The sequence below is a fragment of the Lygodium microphyllum genome, chromosome 11 (assembly GCF_053477565.2).
Source record: "Lygodium microphyllum isolate KBCC chromosome 11, Lygodium_microphyllum_v1.1.10, whole genome shotgun sequence".
NCBI lineage: Eukaryota > Viridiplantae > Streptophyta > Polypodiopsida > Schizaeales > Lygodiaceae > Lygodium > Lygodium microphyllum.
The window spans coordinates 33,311,912-33,321,557 of NC_141145.1; the positions used below are offsets into that span (position 1 = coordinate 33,311,912).

The 9,646-nt window shown below is 36.1% G+C and overlaps 1 protein-coding gene across 3 annotated transcripts in view; it reads left to right on the forward strand.

The window, feature by feature from the left end:
• Positions 1-3,678, forward strand: part of LOC148028686 (Met-10+ like family protein / kelch repeat-containing protein) — a 98,259-nt gene extending 94,581 nt beyond the window's left edge. Inside the window, exons 12-13 of one of the 3 annotated variants that reach the window (XR_015692307.1) lie at positions 2,053-2,104; positions 3,201-3,678. The gene's annotated coding sequence lies outside the window, so the exon portion shown is untranslated. Of the gene's footprint in view, positions 1-2; positions 1,799-2,052; positions 2,105-3,200 lie in introns of those variants that run through there. The other 2 variants (XR_015692308.1, XR_015692309.1) reach the window with 2 other exon arrangements.
• The last annotated feature ends 5,968 nt before the right edge of the window (positions 3,679-9,646 follow it).

A 9,646-nucleotide genomic window follows, 5' to 3' on the forward strand; every position in this document is an offset into this window, starting at 1 on the left:
AGGGATGTTAGAATGGGAGCACAAATATTATTCTTTATTGGAGCTTAAATGAGTGATTATTTAACTGAATGGATACCTTATGTGAGGACTTGGTTTTCATCTAGATGAGTGTGAGGTTTGATGAGTTTCTTTGAAGATGATCTTATGTCCAAGTTTCAATTCACTAGTGATTTGGGATTCTAAGTACAGGACGTGCAAAAGAAGATTTGCATTTTAGGTCTTATATGTGCAATTCTGTTCAGTTCTCCAAGCTTTGAAGTAGTAGGCCAACTCCAATAATGAGTCTGGTGTACCAAATGAATGTTGATTAGTTCTTGATCACATGTTGCAGCCAGAATATCACGATGAGTAGGTTCATGTGTCTGTAGCACGATCCTTTGAAAGAGAGTTGTCGATTCTTCTATAGATCTGAGTGTTACAGTGGTCGATTCACTTTGAGCTGAGTGGCAAATCATCTGCTCCATCCATCAATGGCTAGAAATAAATTTTTCTAATCATGGATGATCTTCCAACATAAATGCTGGTGTCCTTCCTAAATGAAAATTTGAAAACTGTGGTGGGATAATCTCTCGCGAGTGCTTACCAAAGCGTGGCATTCAGCACGATCTCACCTCCACAAACTCCCCTTCATACAATGGAGTGGAGTATAGGAACCGGTTTATCATGAACATGGCATCCTAGTGTTTGTAGGTGAGCTACCTAAGCACCTCTAGTTAGTACTCAACACTTTGTCATATCTTCTAACTAATGCCAACGATAGTGGTTTTGTAAAGGACCCCCTTTGAGGCGTTTTATGGCACTCAAACCTTTTATATATCTCACCTTTGAGTTTTTGAGTGTCGTGCATACATGCACTTGCTAGATGACAAGATGGCTAAGCATGTGCTCTGAGTGAAGCTTTTGATTTCATAGGCTACTTCATCAAAGCCAAGGCCTGTCGTTTAGTCCATGTATAAACAAGGCATTGGCTAGGAAGGACATTGTCTTTTGATGAGTAGGATTCTTGGAAACCACCTACATTGGACTTCATCCTAGTAGGTCTAAGAAACCCTCCTAGGCTTGCACCCATTGCTTTATTTGTATTTTGTCTTCATGATAGATTATGTAGAAAATTTGGAGCTGAAAAGTTCGCAAGAGGTCCTCAAGCATTTTGATTGGTGAATGACCATTGAAAAAGAGCTTGATATCTATTAACAATAAATGTGGAAGGCAAAAGTCGAATGAAGTCAAATAAAAGTCAAAGTGACTCGTTTATTTTGTCATGGATCATTATTTTTTGAAGCTTCAATGTATTATTTATGGGCACTTGTACTCTTCATGAACAAGTATTATTATGGTTGTATTATCTTGTGAGTTGGGCTCACATAGATGCACATTGTATTATCACTTGTAATTTACACACATGCAATTATTGTGTAGGTTGCAAACATGAAAATATAAGCACAATAGCACAAGATAGGTCTAATTATGTTAAGCTACAAGCATGTATTAAGCAAGCAAGAGGATGCAAATCCTAAATCACAGTAATGGAAACTTTAAAATGCAAAAGAGATGTAAATCATAAAATATATATGGAGTGCCATCTTAGTACAGGGGTATAACTTTAACACTAATTTTGGTCTATATAAGGGTGGGAGGATTTAGTTTCATCCATTTGACACATTTGTACTATGAAAACTTTATTAATGTAATTATTGAGTGTTTATTTATTCTATTCTATTCTATCATCTTCTTATCTCCATTGTTGAGAGTGGAGAGAAAGAGAGAGTTTGTGTTAAGTGAGAAACTTAGGATAGAAAGTTTTCCTTTTTTTTTTCTTCTCTCATTTATGGTAAGATGGTTGAGTTTGGAGTTATACACGAGGTTGTAAGATTGTAAGAGACCAAAGAATTTGGTGAGGTGAAGCTTTTCTCCTTATTCTCTCTTCCGTCTTCTCTCATCGTTGGCATAGTCGGTGGTAGATGTGAAGGAGCAATGACATAGGGTTGTGTTGAGAAGGTTAACTGTGGAGTCACTACATCTTGAACATAGTCTTATGCTCTTGCTTTTCAGGGATAGAGAGAAGGATGCACGGTTGGTTAGAGTGGAGTATCGAGAAGATAAGGTGAGAGATTGTTGCCAAAGTGAGTTCTAGCTTTTGAAAGAGTAGAAGTTTGATCAATATCTTGACTCTTATCCGATTTGCCCAACATTTTGGTTCCATTTGCTAAGGCCAAGCAATCATTGAGTTTCTCATACTACCCTGTGGTAGAATATGAGACTTTTGTGCTTCAGGATGGATTTGTTTGCTAGGGTATTGTTCGTTCTCGCTTGTGACTTGCATGCTTTGAAACAGACATGGTTAGTTTAACAAGGTTAAATATGAAGGAACTAGTTCGTTAGATTGAGATTGCAAAGATTGAATCTTTTAGAGTAGGAGAAGATTAAACTCTTCATGCTTAAATAAATCATGTTATATTATTGTGGATTGGAGATGCATCATGGTTGTTATGGTTATGTATGCATGGAATTTAAAAAAAAAACACATTCTCAGAATGTAAAAAGGTAAAACACAAAACCCCTCTCTTTTTGCTTTAAATAAATTGTACATTACTATTGTAGTTGCATCTTGCTTATTATGGATGACTCATTATGTGTACATTGAAGAAAGAAAAGCGTACAAAACTCAAAAAACACAAAACTTAGAACACAAAAGTGCAAAACTCAAAACACAAAAGGCAAAACTTAAAACTCGAAGTCTTTTTGCTCGAACAACTTGCGTGACGGTATTGTGGATCGAACAATAATTACAAGTTGTTTGACAATAATACGGTATTCTTGAGTTGTGTATATTGTCATAATTGCAAATATTATCCATGTATATTTGCTCTAAATGAGCAAGAACACTGTTCTTTGATTTGCTGCAATGATTTCAAGGAGATCAATCTATTGATGTATATCTAAACAGTTGGATGTTGTTAAGTTGCTATATTCATGAGAAAGTATCAATGTGATTATACAATGTTTTGACTATATACAATACTTTTCAAAACATTTTGATAGTGATATATGCATTATTGTTGGATCAATGGTTTATTTGATATCTTCCCTCAATTCTCGTTATAATGAGCAAGTGTTTGAGAAATTTTGTCAATTTCATGGTAGTATGGTTTTTTGATATTCTGGTTGATATTACTTGATAGTGAGTTGGTATTTTGCAGACTTGGCTCCATTGTTTACAATAGACAAGGAACTATATAGCATCAGAAAGTTTGATGGTATTGACCTTAGTTTGTGGAAGGAGTAGATCCAGGATGCCCTTATTCAGAAGGAGTTGAGGCCCATAAGAGGTATAGATGCAAAACTAAAAGACATATTTGAAGAGAAGTGGTTGGAGCTTGATATATTTGCTAAATCCATTATTAGGATGTACTTGGTAGAATTTTTATATACTTTATGGTATTACTTATGACTGATGAAAGAAGCTAGGTCACACTTATAACAAGAAAGTTGCTTAAAATAAGATGTATCATATGAAAAAGTTGTTTGAGTTACAGATGAGGTTAAGGAAATGCTTTTGTTACGCTCCTTGCTTATATCATGGGACACCTCTAGGGCAGCCATTAGCAATTCAACTCCACATGGTGACTTGAAGTTTAGTGATGTTGTGGGAGGTGATTTTGGAAGATAGACAATATCCCAATCTATAGTGTACACCATGCCATCCTAATGCTAGACTAATGTGATAATTATCTCTTGTGTGATAGTATCTCTCTATTGCTTGGCATTCAAGTCATTAAAAAACAAATTGTTTTGTGCATCAATAAATGCATCAAATTGAACCCTTGGGTGTATTTTTGCACATTGTATTCAACATCGTTCTTGTTATCTAACAAAATCCTCCACATTTAGTAGGAGAAAACAAAATCTACATCAATACTATTGAAATCAAGACAACATAGGTCACACTCTCAAATCTTGTAGCTCTAGGGAAAGTTTGCCTCCTGCACTTGACCTTAAGCTATAATATACCAAATCTACAACAAAACAAAACCAAATTAACCCTTGCCATGAGTGCATGCACGGACAATTCATGAACGAATAAAACAAATAAATAAGTTAAAAGTTATATTAGAAAGGTTAGTCTAAATTAGGCTAGTCATGTTAGTAATGTTAGTCTAGATCAGGTTACTTATGTAAGCTAGTAAGGTTAGTCTAGATCATATTAGTTATGTAAGTTAGTGAGATTAGTAAGCTAAATAATTTCAACAAAAATGGTTTTTAAGTTTAAAGGGGGGGCAATTTAAGGGGGAGGTGATTGCCCTTAGATATCCTCCCTCCCTCTAGCTCATTGGCCACAAAGATCCCCACACTTTCCCTATCTACATCTTCATTTATAATACACAAACAAACAAATAAACAAATAAAAGGATTCAACTCCCCCTTGAGGAATAGGAGAATAAGACAAAATAGCATGAATTTTTCTTTCTTCTTTGTTTCTCTTGATAGTACATCACCTAAACTTTAGAACCACACGTAAGTTGGATGTCAATTTTGTTTCAATTTTATGGAATAATTGAAAAAAAAGTAAAAAATGGGAATAATGCAAATGAAAAAATAGGAGAAAAAGGTTCAAACATTAAGTATTTGGGAGTAGCTCGCAAGAATGAAACTTAAGTGGCTAGGGGTGAATTAGAAAGCTATGATTTAGTTCCTTTATTGAAGTTTGAAGGGCCATAAGAACCTATAGATAGGAAAAAGAGTCCTCCATCCCACAAGCATGCGACCATCACGAAACAAATCCAGGTCCACACACACACACATACACACACACACACAGAGTCCAAAGACGAAGAAACATAGTGGCATTCATGCATAATGAGAGTGAGCCACATCCAAAGTTGGGTTCACACAAAAGACCTCCTCACCCTTATTTTCTTTTATCTATCCTTTCATTCTTGTGATAACATGGTACCCAAAAGACGTTGGCCAAGACTTGTCCAAGTGACTCTCAATCGAATTCACATCTTCAAAAGTGTCATATGGGCCATGATTAATAATGGATGACAAAGAGAAAAAGGATAAAGTACTAATAAGGAATCTTGTAGAGGAAAACATGGGAGGATCCTAGCTCAAACTCAAGGAACTCCATAACCAATAAGTAGGAAAATGAATCAACCTAGCATCTAGGCAAAGTATTCAATTTAAGTCATTTATAATAATATATCATTCTCTTCTTTTTTTGGTGTTGTGGGGGTGGGGGGGGGGTTAATAATAAAAAGACTACATTGAGAAGATGGGGGAACAAAAGTAGGCCCACTTATTAGACTCATGTTAAGCAATGATGGCTTGTTAGTGAAGTGAATTGACAAAATTTTTGATTCCCAAGTGAATGAGGATAGTTGAGATAGGGAGATGTTTGTGTGTACCATACTTTGTGGATGTGTAAATGATGAAGAATTGAGACTAGCATTGTTTTTCCACCCTTAGTCTAGCAATGATCAACCATATCTGCTAGTCAGATATTATAGTCTAGAGTATAAGCTCACCACCAAGCTGATGAGGTTAGATGTAGGAGGACGGTCTCTTCCTAAAATAATAGCGTGGGGTGCTATTAATATTAAAACCATGCTTCCCTAAGGTGGAAAAATAAATCCTTAGTAGGCATGGTGTATGGGCATGAGATAGACTACCTCAATTCTAGAAAGGGATAAGGATAAGGTACATAGGAGTAGGTAGGTATACTCAATGATGGGATATCAATCTTAAAGTTGAGGTTGCCTAAAGTAATCAAGTAAAAAAATACTTAAACTATTATGAAAAGATTATGTTTAACCCTTTTTGCATTGTTTCTAAAGGTCATTCAATAAATCTTGTGTGATGGGCTAGTAAATAAGTTGTTTTATGTGTCCTAACAATGCAATAATATCCTTAATTACATAATTAAAATGTTGGGCGTGTGGATGGAAAGTGAGTGGATAGCTATCATGATGATGTTGTTCTACAAACAAGTGGACTTGGTAAGCGAGTTGCTTTCCTAATATAATTTATAAGGAGTGATATTTGACTCTCTAAGATCAAGTTGTAGAATCTAGCTAGCACCATTTTAGCATATTGTATTGAGGTTATGCTCAGGTAGAGGGGTCGATGCTTAATGTCCCCTTGTCTCAATGATTCTTGAATGCAAAGAGACCTCTCTAGACCATGTACTACATTGTTGATAAACCAAGAGTTAGGGGGGTGGTTATGCCACACATGGTATTAGAGTAGAACAATTAACATATGGACTAGTACCAAGGAACTCTGTGTTGATAAATTGTGCTCCAAAGTTGATACCCTACTTCTTTTGAAGATGAGGACATCTCGATTTTTCTAAAGGAAAAAAGAATGTAATATACTTGATTTACAACAATTCAAACCCAAATTAACCCTTGCCATGAGTGCACATGTAAACACTTTATGTGCGAATAAAACAAATGAATGAATAAATAAAAATTATATTAGTAAGATAACATTAGTAATGTAGATTAGGTATCTAAGTTAATAACATCAGTAAGTTAAATAAAAAATTAAAAAAAGGATTATAAGCTTATAGGGGAGTAATTTCAGGGGGGGCGACAGTCATAGAAGCTACTACTACCACACCACCTCCCCCCTTCTTCCCCTGCTCATATTCACTTCTTTTACCTTATTAGCCATAAAGGCTACCAAGCTATATTGAGGGGGGTATGTGTCAAGCCACAAAGCACATGGTCCAAGGAAAGAAACAAGAGAGGAGCTAACTTCAAGAGTACCAAAAGAAACCTATATATTACTTGGTAAATCACTCAACAAACTATAAACACACTCTTAGATTATACATATACAGTTCCTTTGATAGCTCAAAGCATTCACCAATAGTAGGCAAGTAGAAGCCTTAAGGAACAAACCTTGTATAAAAACCTTGAGAACAACATCCTGTCCTAAACTTGTTGCAACTTGTTTTTGCTCTAATTTTTTACTTCAAACTTAGAATATGGTCATATGGGTACTCAAATGGACTAAAATAGACACAATTTTCATAGTTCTATCCAAAATTATTATTGATTAATGGAACTCAATAACGAAAACTTAGACTATTTTTGTAGACCAATTCAAAACCCTAAAAAACTTACTTGCATCTTGCATAAGTATCCCAAAAGCGTGTATCTAGAATATGTACATAGATGTCTTTCCTTGGTTTTCCTTCATTGAACGTGTAACCACATGACATTCACCCCCTCCAAACTTGCACATCCTCTGGTATGTGCCAACCTATGTATCCCTTTGGGATCAAAAAGCTATCATGCCCATAATTATACTACCAGCAGGATCATAAATATAGGACACGGTTATCTTGAGAAACACATAGCTATTTGAAGCACTCCCACCCAGATCATTAGGCATCGAAACCTCATACATTCCAAATAGCATGTAACCCTCAGCATCCAACTCCATGAAACCAATAGACCCTCCAAGGTCAAATGGTAACAATAACACATCAAACCTTTGTAGCATTCGAGAATGTGTAAATCCACCTAAACCATATGTCATCAATGCAACATTGTAACTAGTAGCAACCCACTTGTTTTTGTTTTATTAAACATATCTACTTTTTTCCCAACATCATATATATGAAAGCATACATCCATATGTATCTATCATCATGCATAGGAAAACATATGCTTCCGGATTTCAACCTCCATAAAGATGGATCCTCCATGATAGATATCTCTTGGTTATCATCTTCTTTCACTTGCATAAGCTTTGGCATCTCTATAGATGTAATAAACAAAAGTGATGATGCCCTTTCAAGAACATCTACATCTATCTCATTAACAACCTCATTGAAAGCATCCAATTCTTCTTCATCCTAAGTCCCTAGATTAGTTGCATGTACTGTTGATGTAGAGCATGCATTTCTAGGCATTGTTTCATCCTCACTTAATGCACTATTTGCAGGTAGTATTGTTGTAGATAGCCTTCTCAGTTAAAGCATCATCAATATGCACTTTCATAGTAATGTTAGTGGTGAATTGGTTTGCATCATCATGCAAATACAACATATATATCAGGTGTACCCTCCTCTAATACTGCATCTACAACCAAAGTCATTACATTTGTATCATCAACACTACCATGTACATTAGATATCATAGAAGCATCCCTAGTCAAGATCTTTGCTTCATTAATACCCTCTAATACTGCATCTATACTATCGTCTGTCAAAGCATTTGTACTCTCCTTTGCAAAGCATATATACTCTCCTTTGTTAAAGCATATATACTGTCCTCCACTATCACTTCTATATTCTAAGTTATAGCTAAGTAAACATAAATTGAGGAGATATCAATAGGGGTATCCCATCCAATCTGTGCTTTAATAGTCTTACATGCACTAGCCAAATTTGTTTGAGCCACCTTGCCTCTTTGTATACTTTGCAAGGCAGAGGTCCATAGCTTCATCATTTTTCATTTAGGCTTCTTTTCAATCTACAATCCATAGAATGCTGAAGGCATATGCACCTTTATCTCTAACAACCTCCAACTCAAAGTTCAATGTGCCTCATTTGAGGAGAGAAAAAGAAAAAAAGGAAAAAGTACAAATGTACATAAAGCACAACAAGATAAGAAAAGATGTCACCTCATCCCGTGCCCATCATCTTTCTATGGAAGGAAGAACACTTTGTTGAGAGACTTTTAATGAGCCAATCTGGAGGATTTTGGTCAGTCAAAAGATGTTGACAAGTTCAATGGACTTGTGTTCAACAACCTCTCTGATAAAGTAGTAATGCACATTAGTGTGCTTTTTCTTTACATAGAAGACCGAATTCTTGCCAACTAAATAGCACTCATAGAACTTGAATGTAGTGTAGGGACCACATAAGTAATACCAAGGTCTGCTCTACCAGATGGCCTAATTGGAGAGCCTTCTTTTGCAAGCCTTAGTGTCTGCAACATACTCTACCTTTGTAGTAGATAGGGCTGTACATTTTTACACGTTGGACATTCAAGAAATAGCACCTCCAGCAAAGGTGAAAACATATCAAGAGACGAACTTCCTATTGTCTACATGTCTTGCATAATCAGAGTTAGTGTACCCTATGACTCCTATATTTTGGCCACCATAACATATCCACATATTTGCAATGCTGTCAAGGTACCTCACGATAACCTTTACAACATTCCAATGTTGCTTGCCAAGTGTAGCCATATAACATGTTGCCTGTTGCCAAGTGTAGCCATGTTACATGTCACAACTCCCACTACAAATGCTATGTTAGGGCCATTGGAGCATCAATCATTGCAGGTTGTCTAGCTGGTTGTACAATAATAGGAGGCTCCTCTTGAAATATCACATTGTGTACCTCAACAAGCTGCTCAGGCTGCTTATGCATTTTCTCCTCATGGAAGACAACATCATGGCTAGAGATGACCTTCCAAGCCTATGGATCCCATAGGCAATAGCCCATCTCACCTCCATCCCTATAATTAATAAAGATGCATTTCATGGACGTAGGATCTAGCTTATTGCACTTGTACTTGGGAACATGGTAGAGAGTCTCATAGTCAAAGATATGCAAATGAGCATATGATGGAGGCTTTTTAGACCATACCTTCTCTGCAACTTGATAGTCAAGAGTAGTGCA